Source organism: Myotis lucifugus, unplaced genomic scaffold (assembly GCF_000147115.1).
Source record: "Myotis lucifugus unplaced genomic scaffold, Myoluc2.0 scaffold_50, whole genome shotgun sequence".
Taxonomy (NCBI): Eukaryota; Metazoa; Chordata; class Mammalia; order Chiroptera; family Vespertilionidae; genus Myotis; species Myotis lucifugus.
The window spans coordinates 622373-646234 of record NW_005871098.1 but is presented as its reverse complement, the minus strand read 5'-3'; positions in this window follow the sequence as shown (position 1 = coordinate 646234).

Below are 23862 nucleotides of genomic sequence, written 5' to 3'. Positions count from 1 at the left end.
AGGCTTTTAAAAATAATGTGGGACGCCCAAAAGTAAAAAGTGAAAAATGCAGTAAAAGGTAATTAAAAATGAAAATGTATGTATCATGAAAACAACTTTAAATAATTTACAATCCAGAGACTCACTGGGAAAAAGAACTGTACCTTATTTAAGAGAAGAGGACTTCAACTACACAACATGATAAAATGCACCAACAAATCAGCAGGGGCAAAGAAATGAACATCCCACAGAAAAATGGGTATTAAATACAGATAAATCACAGAATAAAATGGTAAATGATGGTAATCATATTAAAAAGAACTCAACCTTATTAATAATTGTTAATTACAAATAAAAATAAAATAATCCTTGCTAAGCAGAGTAGCAAACATTTAGAACTGATAATATGGAATTGGAAAACAAGCATTCTCATACTTTATTTGCAGAAGAATAGAATATTTTTCTGTAGTTTGTACAAAAAGATATGTGCAAAGATGATGACTACAGCAAAATTTATAATAGCAAAAAACTGAAAAAAAGTACACCTAGATTATTAGATCACTGATACAGTTCTGTACTAAAGGCCTAGAGATTTACATCAGAAAACAGTTTGTATAAAATAATCCTACTTACATTAATAAAAAAACACTATATAGATGTGTATATACATATTTGTACTGTTAAAAAAAAAATTTTAAATGGAGACTAGCCTTGAAAATTCCTTGAGCAGACAAAAACAGTTTAGTCATACAAATAAAGCTTAATTTATTTTGCAAGACAAACCTGGGTCATTTCATGTTTATGCCTCTAGAAATCATGAGCACACCTTGAACTGTTTCCCAATATTGATAACCTTTAGAAATTCTAATATAACTAATCACTGTAAAAAATAAACAGTCACTGCTTTCTCACTATCTAAGCTACTTATTAACATACCCCTGAGCTTCACTCCATGTTTTGGTTTTATTGCTCCCAGTTTGGAAATCATCTTTTTGGTGTCTGCACAATAAACTTTCACTAATTACTACTTCAGTGAATCATTGATTTTACTTCTGTTACTTCTAAACTTTTTGACAGTGTAATAACATTTACTGAGTGCTTATTCTGTGGCAGGCACCCATTCTATAACCTTTATATATTTTATCTCCTTAATTCTCATAAAAATCCTATGATGTGGATGCTATTACTACCCTCACCTTACCTACATAGATACTGTCAGATAACTTTCACAATGTCACAGAGATGAGTGGGTGAGAAGGATGAAAGTGATGAGAGCATTACAACCAAAGTGGCTTGGTTGTCTTCCCTCCTTTTTCCATCTGATTTTCTGTTTCTCTCTGTATTCCTCTTCTTCCTTCTAACTCTTCTCCGGTCCCACCTACCTCTCTCTCAATTAAATCTTTAAATCTCTGTTAATCATGGTTTACAGTGTAATGGCGAGAATAGTGAGAAGGAAGAGGATAATTTCACTTTTTTCTCCATATTAGGCCTTATTATTTGGAAGATCCTGTGTTACTTTTGTAAATAAAAAAAATTTAAAGAAAAATCAATGAACAGTTCAATGTATCAAGTATGTATAGAAAGGTAAATATTATGTGCACCACCTAGTCGCTTTGTGTCACAAGATAAAACGTCATTTGACAGAAAGAAAGAGGAACAAAGCATGAGCAATGATAAAAGACCTTAAAGAAAAAACAAGCTTGACCAGTCCTCACTCATACTCAGAGCACCGCCAGCTTCCCGGCTTTGAAAGCAGCACGCATCCAAGGGACAGAGGATAAGCCAGAGCCAAGGAAGGTCCTCTAGGGCCGAGGCCCACCACCCCGGGCAGCCACCTCTGGGTAATGACCCCAGTTCCAGCGGGTGTGGACGTCCCAGTGCCCTCGCTGAGCTGAGCCGCAGAGCATGTCGATGGAGTCAGTCTAGAGAGCAAGAGGAGGGCGAGCGATGGTCTCCCTGCAGTTCCCCCTCCAGCAGCCGCGGGAACCATAGGAGGACAGCTGGCACCAGGCCCCTGGAGGCCCAACTTCCACCCCGCGCCCCGACCCAGCAGCCCAAGAACGCGGCAGGCGGGGCCCAGCGGCGGGGGCGGGGCGGGCGGAGGAGGGGCACAGTGTCAGCCTCTCAGGGTGGGGTGGGGTCTCAACGGCCGCGGGAAGCAGAAAGCCGCCAAGAAGTGGAGCCAGGGCTCAGCAAGGGCCCCTCCTGCCCACGTGGCGCTCTAGGATCTCCGCCTGAATCCGCTGACCAGGCGTCTTCACAGCCCCTAGAGCACCTTGAATCAAGGCACGAACCTGGGCCCAGGGGGATCTGCCAGCCCATTGGGGAAGTTGGAAGGGACGAGTAATAGAGCCTGCTAGCTGTCGTTGAACAGTAAACACTAAATAGGAGTGTGGGTGGAACTATGCCAGACACCCTGGAAAATCAGCATTGGAAAGATAGAGGCGGTTTGTAGAGGCCAAGACCATTATCTCAGGAGTCCCCCTGCCTGACTGAATCCTGCCTGTACTACTTAATATGGGGACTTCCAGCCAGTTTCTTCAAAGACCGTCCTTCCTTACCTCATTCTGGAAATTGTACAACTATTAAGATTTACAAGAGTTAGAGTATGACGTGAATTAGTGAACTTTGTTAGGGCAGGATCTGGCACTGCAGAAAGCACTCAGTGAAAATCAGTTCTTATTGTTTGAATATTTGACTAAGTTCAGCTTCTCCATGCTTACTATCTGGTTCCCTGGGGTTTTATTTATACATTTACTTATTCCTGGAATTCTGGCATGGTAACTTCCCAGTTCCAGGAACAGGCAGGAAACTATTGTTTCTCCTAGTTTAGAAAGATCCAGAACATGATTAGTACTGTGCAAAGTGTCACTTAGTGTCAAGTGTCAGACGATTTGGGATCACTTTTTCTCCCTTGAATTTTTGTAACAGCATAAGTTCCTCTTAATACTACCCTGACGATTGGAAGAGTTTGAAGGCTGAACTAACACAAGGCTGCTTGTAAAATGAGTGGACTTTTGCACTTAGGTAGAAAAGTGGCATTTGAAATAGCTAGGTCATAGGAGATTAAGCAGCCTTCAAATCTGTAAGGCAGCTGTTCTTTCTGACTGAAAGGAATGAACTAATACAGTACACACCCTGTTGAATCAACAAGCACAAATTAAGTGCTTTGCCTTGGACTGGCTATGCTCTGGCCTTTCAGAGTGTAAAGTGCAGCTGGAGACAGTGAATGTGTGAGAACTCCATCCTCAAGTCTAATGACCTCTCCCTCCTAGTCCGTAACTCACAGAAATTTCCTTTTCTTGAATGAGACAAGCTCCCTCAGCCTCAGGACTTCTACCTATGCAGTTACCTCTGTCTGTAATGCCACAGCCTACCCACTCTTCACACACACTTCCTTCAGCTCTGGGATCTCTCTTCCTTGACACACACATCCCCACTACCTAACCCAGTGCCCCCATAACTCTATTATAGCAGCATTGTACTTATTTATAGCACTTAGAGTGTTGATAATATATTTAATTTTGTTCATTTTCCATCTCCACCACTTTGTTCCATGCTTAAGTATAGGGCCTTGCATTTTAATAATTTTGAAATGGAGATGAGGGAAGTGGTTTCTTCCTGGGAACGACAGAATTCACTTAAGCATATGAAGAGAATCATTGACTTTTATTTACCACTTATGATGAGCCAATAGAAAGAGTTAGTAAAGGGCAGTCAGGGCAGGACAGGATCTGAAAAGGGGTAGGACTAATTAATATTAGTGAATTGGTCCAAGATAAATCACACTAGGAACAGACAGTGTCATCTGTGTTCATTGTAATTAGGCAAATAGGGGTTGGTTTTAAAGTGGAGAGATAGGAAAAGTAGTCTTTCCTACTACGGAAAGGCTAGGACAGGATCAAGGCACTGGAAGGCAGAAATACTGAGTACAATGTTCTGTTTGGTTATTTTTTTTTTGTTTTCTGTAGAAATAGGCAACACAAAGTTTCCATTGGATGGTCATGGTTCTATAACTCCTACAACAACTGAGAGTAGGTTTCCTACCTAAAAGCATGGTGGATGCGCAGAACAGGGGATCAGGTCTACACAAATTTACCATCCACATGACCTAGAATTTCCAGAGGTGTTTGCAGTAGTGATCTGATAGCTAACCTTTCTCCCTCTCATAGTGGACTACGCCTGGATCCCGAGGCTAGGGGCTAGATCATATGCTCTCCTTAGGTTGTGTAAGTTGTGAAGACACTAATTTTTAACTTAGTTACCATGTGGGTCTTAACACTCAAAGTGTTTCTTCATTGCTTTTTGCCTCATTGGGCCCTCTCCTGCCAGGTTTTTAGAAAATTTTCACCATCCTGGGCTGACCAACAATTCTAAAATCCTACTCAAAAACTTAGCAATGAGAATGGGTTAAGCCAAAAGGATTTAAATGGCCAGATATGTATAGATAAGATAAATAAAGAGAAATATACCATGTGTGTGACTATGTAGTTTCAGAGTATCTTGTTTCAACAGTCCCATTTGACCTATAAATTTGTAGATAATGTATTAATAGTAGGTCTTCTTTTTCAGAACTCTAAATCATGGATGACCAAAGTAAGTCATTTGCTTTGTTTATTTCCCTCCCTATTTGTTAATTCTGTTGTTAACAGGTTGTCATATGCTTTATTTAGTTTTTGAAAAGATATAATTTGCTTTGTGTTGCTTGCGCTCCAGAATCCAATGCCTAGTTCAGTATTTTAGAAGATATACACAAATATCCACTACAGCTACTTTTCCCTTTAAAAAATAAACAATAAAATATTAGGGAAACCTAATAAATGCCAGACTTATTGGAAAATATATAATATATACCATATTTCATCCAGATTGTTTTTTCCCTTTTCTAGTGCATTTTATATACATAAAGATTATTCAAATCACACTAATTAACAGATAATAAATTTGATGTGTCAGTTCATTGTAATAAAATTCTCAGATCTCCTGATACATATTTCAAAACATACATAAGTGTATAGGTTTCAATAAATACCAATCATTATGCTCTGGATTTTTTTCTATCAAGAAAATTCTAAGTTAAATAAATATTTATCAGCATGAAATATAAGGCCTCTTTTAAAAATATTAATGTTCTAAAGAGAAAAACAATACATATTAGGAAAAATTATCAAGGACATAAGCCTGAGAAAAACAGTGTTAAAGAACTGATGCTAACCTAACAATAAGATGTACTTATACACCTACAGTGGTCAGAACAGTGTGGTATTGGTGAAAGAATAGATGAATAAATCAATGGAACAAAATAGAGAGCCCATAATTAGATACCATAAATATTGTCAACTGATCTTTGGCAAAGGGGCAAAGGCAATACAATGGAGCAAAGATAGTCCTTCAACAAATGTGCTGGAACAACTAAACATCTACATACAAAAAAAAAAAAGAACCTAGATACAAACCTTACACCCGTCACAATAATCAAGTCAAAATTAATTACAGACCTAAATGTAAAATGTGAAACTAAAACCCTTAGAGATGACATAGAAGAAAGTCTAGATCAGCAATTTTCAACCTTTTTCATCTCACGGCACACATAAACTAATTACTAAAATTCTACTGCACACCAAAAAGTATACTTTTTACTGAACTGACAAAAAATAGATATAATATTGATTAATTCACACTGGACAGCTATTGTGGTGTTGGTTGTCATTTTTTATTTACCAATCTAAGGGAAAAGAGATCAGTGCCCTGACTAAATAGTCATGTATTTCATGTTTTCAAAATTCTTGCAGCACACCAATGTGCCTGCTAGAGCACACTGGTTGAAAATCACTGGTCTAGATGATTGTGGGTATGGTGATGCCTTTTTAGATAGAACACACACAAAAACACAACCCATGAAGAAAATGATTGATAAGCTGGACTTCATTAAAATTAAAAACTTTTGCTCTACAAAAGACATTATCAAGTAAATTAGAATACAAGCCACAGACTTGGAGGAAATACTTGAAAAAGACATATCTGATAAAGAATTGTTATCCAGAATATACAAAGAACTCTTAAACTCTACAAGAAAACAAAATGCCCATTAAAAATAGTACAAAGAACTTGACACCTCACCAAAGAAGATATACAGATGGGAAATAAACATGTAAAGATACTCCACATCCCATGTCAACAGGAAAATAAAAAACAAAAAACAAAAAAACAAAAAATGAGATACCACTACATACTTATTAGGATGGCCAAAATTCAGAACACTGACAATGCCAAATGCTGGTGAGGATGAGGAGCAACAGGAACTCTCATATATTACTGGAGTTAATGCAAAATAGTGAAGTCACTATGGAAAAAGAATTCAGCAGTTTCTTACAAAGCTAAACATATTCTTACTATAAAATATTTACCCAAAGGAGTTGAAAATTAGTCCACATAAAAACCTGTTCCTCAGTGTTTATAGTTGCTTTATCTTATTTAAAAGCAAACATGATCTTCTTCAATAGGTGGATGGATAAATACACTCTGTACATCCAGACAATGGAATATTCTTTAGTGTTATAAAAGAAATGAGTTATCATGCCATCAAAATTTCTCCATGACATTACATGGATAAATTTTAAATGCATATTAGTAACTGAAAGAAGCCCATCTGAAAAGGCTGTATACTGTATGATTCCAACTATCTGCCGTTCTGGGCAGTAAAAAAGATCAGTGTATACCAAAGGTGGATCTTGCAAGAAGAATGACTTAGCAGAGCACAGAGGATTTTTAGGATAGTTAAAATACTCTTTATAATATTATAATAATGATTATATGTCATGATACATTTGTCCATACCTATACAATGTTCAACACCAATAGTAATCCTTAAGGTAAACAAGGAACTTTGGTTGATTATGATGTTGTATCAATGTAGGTACATCATTGGAAAAAAATGTACCATTCTTTTGAGTGATGTAGAAATGGGACATTTCGGAAAGCTTTGGACTCTCCCTCTTAATTTTGTTGTAAACCTAACTTCTATAAAAAAAGTTCTTACCACACACACACACACAAAATGTTTTTCTGAAATGACCTTTCTTCTCCCTTTTATCTTTATTAATGTATCCAAGATGATGTTTATTTCTCACTACAACAACAGCTCACTATTTTTTTTAGATACTCTCAGGACCAAAAATCTCTCAACTATCGCTTATGAAGTTTCATCATTATCTTTTAATGACTGCCATATTGACTTAATTTTGTTTACAAAACTCAAATTTTTTTAAATGTAAATTTATGCAATATTAAGCAAGTATGTTTTGTTTGCTACAAACATTAGGATGCTTCAAATCACTTAACAATGATATATTAAGCCATGGTCATAATCATTTTTTAACTCTCCAGGTTCATTGAAACAATTGTACCTGTATGTATATGTGTGTAAAAATAGAAATAAAATATATGTATATATGTAAATATATGTAAAAGTAAAATACTTTTAAAACAATGTGATAGTCCTATGATTTTTGTAATTTATTTTAACTTGCATATCACAAATGCAGAAATCCATTCATAATTCATATGTCCATTCACATATTTTCTCTTTGTATGAATTTTCCCCAAACTTACTAAAACCAGGATCATTACTCTAGTACCAAAACTAGAGATTAAGAGTTTCTAATATTTTGAATCTGTCAGTTCCAAATGTGTGTGTGTTTATAGTTGTTGAAACAATAGTCTTTTTTAAGAGTCCTGAAGTGTGACATATCTTTTAAAGGTAGGTCTTTAAGTCAGATTTGCAGTGTGTTGTCTTGAGATCTGTTGAGTCTGATCCTGTCATCTCCAACTCAGGCTGAGAGTGGTGGCTCTGGGCTGAACCTTGAGAGCCAGAGAACTAGGAGCTAGGCCACTCATGTGACACTGAGAAACAGAAAGGAATGGTAGGGAGGAAATAGCTTGCGATATTTCAGAAATCTGTGACAATTTGGTGTGTCAATCCAGGGAAAAGCCCTGATGGAAGTAGCTCTATTGCCTGAATTTGCAGTCTCCATGGACTCCATTCTGCTGAACTTATTATGAAGCAATTGAATGGAGGAGAGAGTGGGCCCACAGTCCAGCCTTCCTGCTGAAACCACGTATTGAGTGATCTTAAAAGGCTCATGAAAGAGAAACATACAGGGGAGGTGTCAGATTGAAAGTTAAGCCAAAATTTTCTTCTGCATTGATGCCATGTCCCCATGATTCAAAAAGAAACTTTGAATTTACAGTTAGTAAGTCATAGGAAAGAGAGGAGGACATAATAAAAGTGGAGAGTCTACTAGACTTTATGTTCCATGAAGACAGAGCCAGTGTAGCCCTAGAGCCTAACTCAGGGGTGAAACAGGAGATGCTCAGTAAATACTTATTGTCAGGCTGGGATGAATCCTATATAATAAAGAGCTAATATGCTAATTAGACTGAATAGCAGAACAACCATCCGGATGACCTTCCAGAAGAAGCCGGGGCTGGGAGGGCCAGCCAAGTCAGCTAGAGCTGCGAGGGCCGAGCCCCTTGCATGAATTTCGTGCATGAGGCCTCTGGTACTTAGAATAATTAGAGAAACACAAATATGAAGAAGTGGGATGTTGAACCATTTGTACATATATTGGGATTATTTAAGGCATAGTTATGATTTTTATAGGTCAAAATCAGTCAAATATTTACTTTGGTCAACTTTATTAGGGTAGTTCCAGAGTAAGCATGAAAAGGATATTTTATACAGATATATATGCATTAATTCAAATATTTTAAATATAATTTATAAAAATGATTATAGATATCTTTAAAATCATCTATAATTCTCCCATTACCATCCACACATCCAACTAATTACATTTATCTCTTTCTTCACAGTCTATTTGTGGTTTAAAAATTTTTTTTTCTAATACGAAAAAAATTGAAGTATAGAAGTGAACACTTATCAGGCATAGTTGAAAACTAGAAATTCAACCCCAGTAACTCAGCTGTCTCAGTTTATCAAAAAAGGAATTTGCTTGAAACAGGGTTATACTGCAAAATAACTATCTACAGAGATCCAAGATGGCAGCAGAGTAAGTAGAAGTTACACTCATTTCCTCCTAGGACCAAACTAAAATTATAACTAAAATATAGAACAATTACCTTGATTGAAGACTAGCTGAACAGAGGTCTTATAAAGGATTTAGAGAAGCCACATTGAGACTGGTAGGAAGGATGGAGACCTGAAAGGGGCTGGCCCCACACCCACAGGGTGGTAGCTAAGAATCCAGATGGATATCTTGGCTGAAGAGGTCCCTCCTGAGGAACATGAAAGTCTCAGCCCCATGCCAAGATCACCAGCCCAGAGCATCAGAGCTATAAAGAGGAGCCCACATAACATCTGGCTGTGAAAATCAGCAGGGACTCGGTCCTCCAGGGAGAGGTGGGAGTCTGCTAGGCACCCTCCTAAAGGGCCAGCACACAAAATCTACTTGGCAGCCACTCACCCTAGGCTTCAGTGGAGGGAGGAGGGTGGCTCAGAGCAGACAAGAGTCCTGTGAGGAGAGCTTGGATAGTGTGGGTCCAGGGTGAGAGCTGAAGGGACAGCCACAAGGGTCCATGTGTGAGTCTCTTTCCCACAGGACAGATGCCATCTCCATTAGCCTGGGAGAATGCAATAACTCTACCCACTGGACTCCTGTAGCCCCACCCTATGAAGCTTGTGCCCTGCTGAGGAGTCAGCTGCCTGGGCCCAGATGTAGAGGTCTGGGTAGAGTCAGGAGGTGTCAGAGACTGAGTTGTATGGCTCTGAATGAGGACCATTCCCCCCACCTTCCCATGAGTCTGATTAGTGCAACCCCCTCATGAGAAATCCACTAGCTCCACTGTTTCAACTCCCAGTAGTCCTACCTATTGAGCTCAAACTTTCTGGGACATCCAGGCAGAATCCAGAACAGACTGAGTTCTGTGGCTCTAGGATGGGGGAAACTTTTCCCTCATAATCCAAACTAGTGCAGGTGCAAAGCACTCATTTCACTTGGCCAAATCTGTTTTGGCCTAATAATCTCTGCTGACCTCAACCTGATGACTCCCTGAAACCCTGTCCCACCACAAAGGTCTGTGGGCACCCAGTGGGTGGAAGCTAACTTTGGTATACCCTGGAACTTTTGCTGGGTCAAGTAGAGGCAGCCACAAACTGTGGATCTCTATTTACTACAAACAGGTTGTTCAGGGCCAGTCACAGGCAGTGTCAAACATTGACCAGCAGCAGAGTCCTCAGAGGGCCCAGAACCAACACACCAAGTGACTAGCTTCAGAAAACATCAGAGCAGGATCCAATTAGCTCCATAAGTGGCACACCTAAAGGTAGGCCTCAGCAGGCACCACACCAGGCAGAGGCAAATTTGGTTTCACATGATCAACCTCTGCACAGCAGCTTATACTATCTAGTCAGGTTTGATCCACATAGCCAGCTGGACTGAGGGTCAACCTCATGCATGAATGAGCCAACAGCAATCAAGATTCAACTTTAGCCAAGCCATTGTGGCCTAGTGGTTGAGTATCGACCCATGAACCAGAAGGTCACAGCTCAACTCCTGGTCAGGGCACATGCCCTGGTTGTGGGCTTGAGTAAGGGGCGTGCAGGAGGCAGCTGATAAAAGATTTTCTCTCAGGGGAGGAAAAATGGCAGCGATATAGACGGACGTGTCCCATGCCTTGTCCAGGAGCAGATAGGGTGAGCAGCTGAAACGAGTAACATCCAGCCCGAATTGGCAGAGGAGATTCAGCTGGGAGACAGTTTGCAGCCTGGAAAGGCAGAGGACTCCGGGCGAAAGAAACACATCAGGCCAGAAAAAAATGGATGGAAATTTACAAAGTGATGCAAAGCAAGGGACTGAATCCAAGAATACTCTATCCAGCAAGGCTATCATTCAAAATTGAAGGGGAAATAAGAAGCTCCACAGACAAAAAAAGGCTAAGGTAGTTTATCACCACCAAGCCAGCAATGCAAGAAATGCTAAAGAAACTGGTGTAAAAAGAAGAAGTAAAAAGCTAAGAAAGAAAACAGGCACAAAAAAATAAAAATGGCTAAAAACAAGTACCTTTCAATAATAACTGTAAACGTAAATGGACTAAATGCTCGAATCAAAAGACATTGAGTGAATGAATGGATAAAAAAATATGACATAGCCCTAACTGGTTTGGCTTGGTGGATAGAGCATCAGCCTGAGGACTGAAGGGTCCCAGGTTCGATTCCAGTCAAGGGCATGAACCTTGGTTGCGGGCAAATCTCCAGTAGGGGGTGTGCAGGAGGCAGCTGATCAATGTTTTGGTCTCATCGATGTTTTTAACTCTATCCCTCTCCCTTCCTCTCTGTAAACAATCAATAAAAAAAATATATTAAAAAAAAAAAAACATGACCCATATATTTGCTGTCTAAAAGAGACCCACCTCAGAAAAGGGGACTCACACAGACTGAAAGTGAAGGGATGGAAAAATATCTTTCAGGCAAATGGAAATGAAAAAAAAGCTGGGGTAGCAATACTTATATCAGACAAAATAGACCTCAAAGTGAAGGCCATAACAAGAGATAAGGAAGGCCACTTCATAATACTAAGGGGATCCATACAAGAGGATATAACCCTGATAAACATATATGGACCCAATGCAGGAGCACCCAAATACATAAAAAAAAACTCCTGGAAGATATCAAGGGAGAGATCAACAGCAATACAATTATAGTAGGGGACTTTAATACATCACTAACATCACTGGATAAATCCTCTATTCAAAAAATCAGCAAAGAAACAACAATCCTAAATGACTCATTAGATCAGATGGACTTAATTGACATCTTCAGAACATTTCACCCCAAAGCCACGGAATATACCTTCTTCTCAAGTGCACATGGGACATTCTCACAAAGAGACCACATATTGGGTCACAAGCAAAGTCTCCCAAAATACAAGAGGATTGAAATCATACCAAGCATCTTTTCAGACCACAATGGCATAATATTAGAAATAAACTACAATAAAAACAACCCAAAACACTCAAACACTTGGAAGTTGAATAGCATGATATTAAATATTGACTGGTTACCAATGAGATCAAAGAAGAAATTAAAAACATCCTGGAAACTAATGACAATGAAAACACAACAATCCAAAACCTATGGGACACAATGAAAGCAGTCCTGAGAGGGAAGTTTAAAGCTCTACAGGCCTACCTAAAAAAAAAAAAAAACAAGAAAAAATGGTAGTAAATCATCAAACTCTACATCTCAAAGCATTGGAATGAGAGCAACAAGAAAACCCCAGAGTGAGCAGAAGGAAGGAGATCATAAAGATTAGAGAAGAAATAAATGACATAGAGACCCAAAAAACAATACATAAAATCAAGGAAACCAAGATCTGGTTCTTTGAAAGGATAAACAAGATTGATGAACCTCTAGCCAGGATCACCAAGAAACAAAGAAAGAGGACCCAAATAAACAAAATCAGAAATGATAGAGGTGAAATAACAACAGACCCCACAGAAATACAAGGGATTATTAAAAAATACTATGAACAACTCGACTCCAACAAATTAGACAACCTGGAGGAAATGGATATATTCATAGATAAATAAAACCTTCCAAAACTCAATCAGGAAGAATCTACAAATCTCAATAGGCCAATAACTATGGAAGAAATTGAGGCAGTCATCAAAAAGCTTTCAGCAAACAAAAGCCCAGGACCAGATGGCTTCACAGGGGAGTTTTACCAAACATTCAAAGAGAAACTAAAACCTATCCCCCTCAGACTATTCCAAAAAATTCAAGAGGAAGGAACACTTCCAAGCTCATTCTATGAAGCCAGCATCACCCTAATACCAAAACCAGGTAAAGACAACACAATGAAAGAGAACTACAGGCCAATATCCCTCATGAACATAGATGCCAAAATCCTCAACAAAATCTTAGCAAATTGGATCCAGCAGTACATCAGAAAGATCATACACCATGACCAAGTAGGATTTATCCCAGGGATGCAAGGATGGTACAACATCCGTAAATCAATAAACGTGATACATCACATAAACAAATTGAGAGAAAAAACCACATAGTCATATCAATTGATGCAGAAAAAGCATTTGACAAAATTCAACATCCATTTTTGATAAAAACTCTCATCAAGGTGGGAATAGAAGGATCATACCTCAACATAATAAAAGCCATATATGACAAACCCACAGCCAACATCATAGTCAATGGACAAAAACTAAAACCATTTCCTCTAAGAACAGGAACAAGACAGGGATGCCCACTTTCACCACTCCTGTTCGACACAGTACTGGAAGTATTAGCCATTGCAATTAGATAAGAAGAAGAAATAAAAGGCATCCAAATTGGAAAAGAAGAAGTAAAACTGTCCTTATTCGCAGATGACATGATATTATACATAAAAAACCCTAAAGACTCCATCAAAAAACTATTATACTTAATAAATGAATTCGGCAATGTAGCAGATACAAAATTAACACCAAGAAATCTATGGCATTTCTTTACAACAATAGTGAACTTACAGAAAGAGAGACTAAAAAGGCAATCCCATTTACCATTTCACCAAAAAAATTAAGATACCTAGGAATAAACTTAACTAAGGAGGTAAAAGACCTCTACTCAGAAAACTACAGGACGTTGAAAAAAGAGGTAGAGGAAGACATAAACAGATATAAGAACATACCGTGTTCATGGATTGGTAGAATCAACATCATTAAAATGTCCATACTACCCAAGGCAATCTATAAATTCAATACACTTCCCATTAAAATACCAACAGCATATTTCACAGACCTAGAACAAACTCTCCAAAAATTCATCTGGAATAAAAAAAAGACCCCGAATAGGTGCAGCAATCCTGAGAAAGAAGAACAAAGTAGGTGGGATCTCAATACCAGATATCAAGCTGTATTACAAAGCCACTGTTCTCAAAACTGCCTGGTACTGGCACAAGAACAGACATATAGATCAATGGAATAGAATAGAGAGCGCAGAAATCAACCCAAAACAATATGCTCAATTGATATTTGACAAAGGAGGCAAGAACATACAATGGAGTCAAGACAGTCTCTTCAATAAATGGTGTTGGGAAAATTGGACAGATACATGCAAAAAAATGAAACTAGACCACCAACTTACACCATGGACAAAAATAAACTCAAAATGGATAAAGGACTTAAAAAGTAAGACGGGAAACCATAAAAATACTAGAGGAATCCAAAGGCAACGAAATCTCAGACATATGCCGAAGGAATTTCTTCACCCATGCAGCTCCTAGGGCATTGGAAACCAAAGAGAAAATAAACAAATGGGACTACATTCAAATGAAAAGCTTCTGCACAGCAAAAGCACCATCAACAAAACAACAAGAAAGTCCACTGCATGGGAGAACATATTTGCCAATGTTATATCCAATAAGGGTTTAATCTCCAACATTTATAGGGAACTCATACAACTTAACAAAAGGAAGATAAACAATCCAATCAAAAAAATGGGCAAAGGACCAAAATAGACACTTTTCAAAAGAGGATATTCAGAAAGCAAAGAGACATATGAAAACATTCGCAAAGTCACTAATCATCCAAGAAATGCAAATCAAAACAACAATGAGTTATCATCTCACACCTGTCAGAATGGCTATCATGAACAAATCAACAAACAACAAGTGCTGGAGAGGATGCGGAGAAAAGGGAATACTCTTGCACTGCTGGTGGGAATGCAGACTGGTGCAGCCACTATGGAAGACAGTATGGAGTTTCCTCAAAAATTTAAAAATGGAACTCCCATTTGACCCAGTGACCCCACTTCTAGGAATATATCCCAAGAAAACAGAAACACCAATCAGAAAGGATATATGCATCCCTGTGTTCATAGCAGCACAATTTACCATAGCTAAGATTTGGAAACAGCCTAAGTGTCCATCAGCAGATGAATGGATTAGAAAACTGTGGTACATCTACACAATACAATACTATACTGCTGTAAAAAAGAAGGAATTCTTACCATTTGCAACAGCATGGATGGAACTGGAGAGCATTATGCTAAGTGAAATAAGCCAGTCAGAGAAAGATAAATACCACATGATCTCACTCATTTATGGATAATAAAGACCATTATAAACTGGTGAACAAAAATAGATGCAGAGGCAGAGCAGCATTCAACAGACTGTCAAACTACATCGGGAAGCTCGGGGAGGGTTGGGGGGTTGGTAAGAGATCAACCAAAGGACTTGTATGCATGCATATAAGCATAACCAATGGACACAAGACACTGGGGGGTAAGAGAGGCCAGGGGAATGTCAAGGGGGGAGGGGAAAAAGGAGACATATGTAATACTCTTTGTAATACTTTAAGCAATAATAATAAAAAAATAAAAAAATAAAACGTGTCTAATTAATTGGTTTAAAAAAAAGATTTTCTCTCATCAGAGATTTTTTAAAAAATTTTATTTTCTTGTTTAAAGTATTACAAATAGTAGTACATATGTGTCCCTCTTTTCCCCATTGACCTTCCCCCGGCCTCCCTTACCCCCCTGGCACATGCCCTTACCCCACCCCACACCCAGTGTCTTGTGTCCATTGGTTATGCTTACATGCGTGCATATAAATCCTTCAATTGATCTTCCCCCCCCAATACTCCCCAGCCTTCCCACTGTGATTTGACAGTCTGTTCGATGCTTCTCTACCTCTGTATCTATATTTTTGTTCATTTGGTTATAATGTTCTTTATTATCCATAAATGAGTGAGATCATGTGGTATTTTTCTTCACTGCCTCGCTTATTTCACTTAGCATAATGCTCTCCAGTTCCATCCATGCTGCTGCAAATGGTAAGAATCCCTTCTTTTTTTAAAGCAGTGTAGTATTCCATTGTGTAGATGTACCATAGTTTTCTAATCCACTCTTCTGCCGATGGGCATTTAGGCTGTTTCCAAATCTTAGCTATTGTAAATTGTGCTGCTATGAACATACGGGTGCATATATCCTTTCCAATTGGTGTTTCTGTTTTCTTGGGATATATTCCTAGAAGTGGGATCACTGGGTCAAATGGCAGTTCCATTTTTAAATTTTTGAGGAAACGCCATACTGTTTTCCAGAATGGATGCACCAGCCTGCATTCCCACCAGCAGTGAAGAAGGGTTCCTTTTTCTCTGCATCCCCGCCAGCACTTGTCATTTATTGATTTGTTGATGATAGCCATTCTGACAGGTGTGAGGTGGTACCTCATTGTTGTTTTTATTTGCATCTCTCAGATGATTGGTGACTTTGAGCATGTTTTCATGTGTCTCTTGGCTTTCTGAATGTCCTCTTTCAAAAAGTGTCTATTTAGGTCCTTTGCCCATTTTTTGATTGGGTTGTTTATCTTCCCTTTTTAAAAAAAATCTTTAAATTCTTTATTAGTTAAGGAATTACAAATGAGTCCTCATTCCCCCCCCATTAACCCCCATCCTCCCCCCCCCCACTTATGCTCTCATCGCCCTATTGTCCGTGTCCATTGTTTTGGCTTATATGCATGCATACAAGTCCTTTGGTTGATCTCTTCCCCTTACCCCCACCCTACCCTACTTTCCCTCTGGGGATTAATAGTCTGATTGCTGTTTCTCTGTCTTTGGATCTGTCCCTGTTTATCAGTCTATGTTGTTCTCTATATTCCACAAATGAGTGAGATCATGTGGTATTTATCTTTCTCTGACTGGCTTTTTTCACTTAGCATAATGCTCTCCAGTTCCATCCAAGCTGTTGCAAAAGGCAAGAGTTCCTTCTTTTTTACCGCAGCAGAGTATTCCATTGTGTAGATGTACCACAGTTTTCTAATCCACTCTTCTGCTGATGGGCACTTAGGCTGTTTCCAGATCTTAGCTATGGTGAATTGAGCTGCTATGAACATAGGGGTGTATATATCCTTTCTGATTGGTGTTTCTGGCTTCATGGGATATATTCCTAGAAGTGGGATCACTGGGTCAAATGGGAGTTCCATTTTTAGTTTTTTGAGGAAGCTCCATACTGTTCTCCACAGTGGCAGCACCAGTCTGCATTCCCACCAGCAGTGCAGAAGGGTTCCTTTTTCTCCATATTCCCTCCAACACTTGTTGTTTGTTTATTTGTTGATGATAGCCATTCTGGTGGGTGTGAGGTGATACCGCATTGTCATTTTGATTTGCATCTCTAGTGTAATTAGTGACTTTGAGCATGTTTTCATGTTTTTCAGCCCTCTGTATGTCCTCTTTTGAAAAGTGTCTATCTAGGTCCATTGCCCATTTTTTTGATTGGATTGTTTATCTTCCTATTATTAAGTTTCATGAGTTCCTTGTAAATGTTGGAGATTAAACCCTTATCGGTGATATCATTGGCAAATATGTTCTCCCATGCAGTGGGCTTTCTTGTTGTTTTGTTAATGGTTTCCTTTGCTGTTCAATAGCTTTTTATTTTAATGTAGTCCCATTTGTTTATTTTCTCTTTAGTTTCCATTGCCCTAGGAGCATTATCATAGAAGAAATTCCTTGGACATATGTTTGCGATTTTGCTGCCTGTGGATTCCTCTAGTATTTTTATGGTTTCCCATCTTATGTTTAAGTCTTTTATCCATTTTGAGTTTATTTTTCTGTATGGTGTGAGTTGGTGGTCTAATTTCATCTTTTTGCATGTATCTGTCCAATTTTCCCAAAACCATTTATTGAAGAGACTGTCTTGACTCCATTGTATGCTTTTGCCTTCTTTGTCAAATATTAATTGGGCAAAGTGCTTTGGGTCAATTTCTGGGCTCTCTATTCTATTGTATTGATCTATATGTCTGTTCTTGTGCCAGCACCAAGCTGTTTTAAGAACAGTGGCTTTGTAATACAGTTTGATATTTGGTATTGAGATCAGACCTACTTTGTTCTTCTTTCTCAGGATTGCTGCAGGTATTCGAGGTCTTTTTTTATTCCAGATGAATTTTTGGAGAGTTTGTTCTAGGTCTGTAAAATTTGCTGTTGGTATTTTAATGGGAAGTGCATTGAATTTATAGATTGCTTTGGGTAGTATGGACATTTTGATGATGTTGATTCTACCAATCCGTGAGCACGGTATGTTCTTCCATCTGTTTATGCCTTCCTCTATCTCTTTTTTCAGTGTCCTGTAGTTTTTTTTAATATAAGTCTTTTACCTTCTTAGTTAAGTTTATTCCTAGGTATCTTAATTTTTTTGGTGCAATGGTAAATGGGATTGCCTTTTTAGTCTCTCTTTCTGTAAGTTCACTATTGTTCTAAAGAAATGCAATAGATTTCTTGACATTAATTTTGTATCCTGCTACATTGCCAAATTCATTTATTTACTCTAATAATTTTTTGATGGAGTCTTTAGGGTTTTCTATGTACAGTATCATGTCATCTGCAAATAAGAACAGTTGTACTTCTTCTTTTCCAATTTCGATGCCTTTTATTTCTTCTTCTTGTCTGATCGCAATGGCTAGTACTTCCAGTACTATGTTGAACAAGAGTGGTGAGAGGGGGCATCCCTGTCTTGTTCCTGTTCTCAGGGGAAATGGTTTTAGTTTTTTCCATTGATTATGATGTTGGCTGTGGGTTTGTCATATATGGCTTTTATTATGTTGAGGTATGATCCTTCTATTCCTACCTTGCTGAGAGTTTTTATCAAGAAAGGGTATTGAATTTTGTCGAAAGCTTTTTCTGCATCAATTGATATGACTATGTGGTTTTTATCTCTCAATTTGTTTATGTGATGAATCACGTTTATTGATTTGTGGATATTGTACCATCCTTGCATCCCTGGGATGAATCCTACTTGGTCATGGTGTATGATATTTCTGATGTATTGCTGGATCCGATTTGCTAGAATTTTGTTGAGTATTTTGGCATCTATGTTCATGAGGTATATTGGCCTGTAGTTCTCTTTCATTGTGTTGTCTCTATCTGGTTTTGGTATTAGGGTGATGCTGGCTTCATAGAATGAGCTTGGAAGTGTTCCTTCCTCTTGAATTTTTTGGAATAGTCTGAGGAGGATAGGTTTTAGTTTCTCTTTGAATGTTTGGTAAAACTCCCCTGTGAAGCCATCTGGCCCCGGGCTTTTGTTTGCTCGGAGCTTTTTGATGAATGCTTTAATTTCTTCCATCATTATTAGCCTGTTGAAATTTTTAGAATCCTCTCAATTGAGTTTTGGAAGATTGTATTTTTCTAGGAACATGTCCATTTCGGCCAGGTTGTCTAGTTTGTTGGAGTATAGTTGTCCATAGTATTTTTTAACAATCATTTGTATTTCTGTGAGGTCTGTTGTTATTTTGCTTCTTTCATTTCTGATTTTGTTTATTTGAGTCCTCTCTCTTTGCTTCTTGGTGAGCCTGGCTAAAGGTTCATCAATCTTGTTTATCCTTTCAAAGAACCAGCTCTTGCTTTCATTGAACTTTTGTATTGTTTTTTTTTTGGTCTCTATGTCACTTATTTCTGCTCTGATCTTTATTATCTCCTTTCTTCTGCTCACTCTGGGCTTTTTTTGTTGTTTTCTTTCTAATTATCTGAGTTGTAGAGTTAAATGATTTACTATCATTTTTTCCTGTTTTTTTGAGCTAGGCCTGTAGTGCTATAAACTTCCCTCTCAGGACTGCTTTCATTGTTTCCCATAGATTTTGTGTTGTTTTACTGTTATTGTCATTAGTTTCCAGGGTGTTTTTAATTTCTACTTTGATCTCACTGGTAACCCAATCATTATTTAGTAACATGCTATTAATAACATACTATTCAGCTTCCAAGTGTTTGAGTTTTTTGGATTGTTTTTATTGTGGTTTATTTCTAATATTATGCCCTTGTGATCTGAGAAGATGCTTGGTATGATTTCAATCTTCTTGTATTTGGGGAGACTTTGCTTGTTACCCAATATGTGGTCTATTTTTGAAGATGTCCCATGTGCACTTGAGAAGAAGGTATATTCCGTGGCTTTGGGGTGAAATGTTCTGAAGATGTCAATTAAGTCCATCTGATCTAATGAGTCATTTAGGACTGCTGTTTCTTTGCTGATTTTTTTCTAGAGGATTTATCCAGTGATGTCAGTGGAGTGTTTAAGTCCCCTACTATAATTGTGTTGTTGTTGATCTCTCCCTTGTTATTTTCCAGGAGGTTTTTTATGTATTTGGGTGCTCCTGCATTGGGTGCATATATGTTTATCAGGGTTATATCCTCTTGTTGTATCAATCCCTTTAGTATTATGAAGTGGCCTTCCTTATCTCTTGTTATGGCCTTCACTTTGAGGTCTATTTTGTCTGATATAAGTATTGCTACCCCAGCTTTTTTTTCATTTCCATTTGCCTGAAAGATATTTTTCCATCCCTTCACTTTCAGTCTGTGTGAGTCCCTTGTTCTGAGGTGGGTCTCTTGTAGACAGCATATATATGGGTTATGTCTTTTTATCCATTCAGCCACTCGATGTCTTTTGATTGGAGCATTTATTCCTTTTTCCATTTAAAGTTATTATTGAAAGGTACGTGCTTGGATTCATTTCTATTTTCATGCCTGTGTTCTTTCTTACCTTTATATTTCTTCTTTTTACAGCATTCCTTTTAGCATTTCTTGCAGTGCTGGCTTGGTAGTGATAAACTCCCTTAATCTTTTTTTGTCTGCAAAGCTCCTGATTTCCCCTTCAATTTTGATTGATAGTCTTGCTGGATAGAGTATTCTTGGATTCAGTCCCTTGCTTTGCATCACTTTGTATACCTCCTTCCATTCCTTTCTAGCTTGATGTGTTTCTGTTGAGAAATCATTTGATAATCTGATGGGGGATCCTTTGTAGGTAAGTCTCTATTTCTCTCTTGCAGCCTTTAAGATTCTCTCTTTGTCTTGTGCATTTGCCATCATTATTATGACGTGTCTTGTTGTGGGTCTTTTGGGGTTCATCTTGCTTGGGACTCTCTGTACTTGTAACTTTTTTCTTCCCCAAATGTTGCGGTAAAGTAGAAAGAAGTTAACTAGAAGAGGACGCTCTGGCGGGAGAAGGCGTGAGCCTGCACACAGGCCGCGTCAGAACAAAGTCTTGCACACGAGACTTATTGTTCCGAGGCAGAACTTTCCTTGACGTGATGAATAGTCCATGAGGGCATAGAAAGTTCAGGGGAGGGTGCACTGCTGCAGGTGGAAAGAATCTTTTATAACATAGGAAATTAATAGTGTAATGTATAACTTAGCTTTGATAATTTCATAAAGCATGTTTGTTAATCATTGTCACTTGCTGTACTCCATTGTTATTTGCTGTGCTCACCCCCAATAAAAGCCAGAAGGGATCAGAGGATCTTTGCTATTCGCCTGAGCGAGCGGTAGCCCTCTGCTTCTCCGTATCCTGTCGTCCGACTCATCTCTGCGTCTCCGTTCACCAAGAACATCAATACCCATATCTGGGAAGTTTTCTGTCATTATTTCTTCAAATAGATTTTCTAATCCTTGCTGCTCTTCTTGTCCTTCTTGCAGCCCTATTATGTATATGTTACTTCATTTCATGTTGTCCCATAGCTCCCTTAGGCTCTCCTCCTGCTTTTTGATTTTTTTCTCTAGTTGCTGTTCAGATTGAGCTTGTTTCTCTGCCTTATCTTCTAACTCACTAATTCGGTCTTCTGCTTCTTTTAGCCTGCTGTTGAAACTTTCCATGGTTTTTTTGATTGTAGCTATATCACTTTTCATTTCTTCTTGACTCTTGCATAGGTTGTTGATTTTCTCATCCATCCGGTGAATGAATTGTATAACCATTATTCTGAATTCTTTTTCTGTCATGTTGCATGCTTCAACTTCATTAATTTCCTTTCTTGGCGACTCCTCATTGTCTTTCCTCTGGGTGTTGTGTCGTCTCTTCATTCTGATTATCTCCCGATGTGCAGTGGGAGCCTCCCATCACCCTAGTGTCACTGAAGAGCTCTGACACTAAGATGTGTGGTTGTTGTGGGTTGGTTTGAACCAGGCTCGCTCAGAGTCAGTGTTGCCAGCGCTCAATGTGGCCTCATGCGCGCCCTTAGAATCAGGGACCCTGCCTGCACCATGCTGAAACAGAGACCCCCCTGGAGCATGTTAAAAATCAGTGCCCCCTAGCGTGCGCCAGTAGTCAGAGTTCCCCAGGAATCCAGTATCAGAGTCTCTGTTGCTTCGTGCGACCTCACCTTGAGAATCAGGGTCTCTGTGTGCCTTTGCACCAGGAATTGGAGTCACTGGCTCTTAGTATGAATGCACAGGGAATCAGGATCTCAGCGCAGGTGATAAGAAACACAGTCAAGTCACTGGTGCTTGGTGCTGCCTCCTTCCCAGAGAATCGTGGTCCCTGGGCCTATGCTCCATGGGACAAATTCCTTGTGTTTGCACAATTGCTCCCAGCCCAGGGCTCCGAAGATGGCAGTGCATGTAGGATCAGTTCCCTCCTGTTGTTCACGTGTGTTTGCTCCCAGCCCAGGACTGCTGAACCCAGCCCTAAGCGGGATCAGTTCCAAGGTGCTCACGCACTTCCAGGCTAAAGTTCCTGTGGCAGTGCTGAGGCCCTGGCAAGGGGTGGGTCTATCAGTTACTATGGAGCTCCCGGTGAGCCTGCGGGAAGGGGGGATGGGCTCTGTTACTCACAGATCTGCCACGGGGATTTCTGAACTTTTGTTGTCTGCTGGTCTGTAGCTGGGGATCTCTGAACTTTTGGTGTCCGCAGGTCTGTAGCTGTGGTCACAGGTCTCTGTCCCCAGTGGCTGCAGTGTCCTGGTATGCGTCTGAAATCAGACTGGGTGGTGCTGAGGCCAGGATCCTAGTCTCAAGCAGCTCTGTTTCCTAAGATGGTGTGGTCGCTGTGCCTGTGCCAGCTGCCGAGGAGTGTCCGCACAGGGAGCGGGGCTCCACTGTCTAAGACTGCCCGGTTTAGCAGCCCCTTAGAAGACCTGCAGAATCTAACTGTCCCTAGCTCATACACACACACACACCACACACGTCCACACACTCCTCTATCACTTCCTTGCGCTCTCACACTCTCTCCCTCCCTACCTTCCTGCTGGTCGCCATTTTTTCTTTTTGTGGTGTTTTTATCTGATTTTGGAATTAGGGTAATGCTGGCTTCATAGAAAGAGCTTGGAAGTGTTCCTTCCTCTTGAATTTTTTGGAATAGTCTGAGTAGGATAGGTTTTAGTTCTTCTTTGAATGCTTGATAGAACTCCCCTGCAAAGCTGTCCGAACCAGGGCTTTTGTTTGCTGGAAGATTTTTGATCACTGTTTCAATTTCTTCAGCAGTTATCAGCCTATTCAGGTTTTTTGATTCTTCTTGGTTGCGTTTTTGGAGCCTGTATTTTTCTAATAATATGTCCATTTGTTGTCCTTTTAGTTGGAATAGAGTTGTTCATAGTATTTTTTCATAATTATTTGTATTTCTGTGGGACCGGTTGTTATTTCACCTCTTTCATTTCTGATTTTGTTTTTTTGGGTGCTCTCTCTTTGCTTCTTGGTGAGCCTTTTCTAGAGGTTCATCAATCTTGTTTATCCTTTCAAAGAACCAGCTCTTGGTTTTGTTGATCTTTTGTATTGTTTTGTTGTTGTTGTTGTTGTTTTTTGTTGTTTTTTTTTTTTTTGGTCTCTATTTCGTTTATCTCTGCTCTGATCTTTATTATTTCCTTCCTTTTGCTTACAGTGGGTTTTTCTTGTTGTTCTCTTTCTAACTCTGAGTTGTAGGGTTAGGTAATTTATTACCATTGTTACTCGTTTTTTGAGGCAGGCCTGTAGAGCTATGAACTTCCCTCTCAAGACTGCTTTCACTGTGTCCCATAGATTTTGGTTTGTTGTGATTTCATTGTCGTTTGTTGCCATGATGCTTTTTGTTTCTTCTTTTATCTCTCTGGTAACCCAGTCGTTGTTTAATGCTATTTAGCCTCC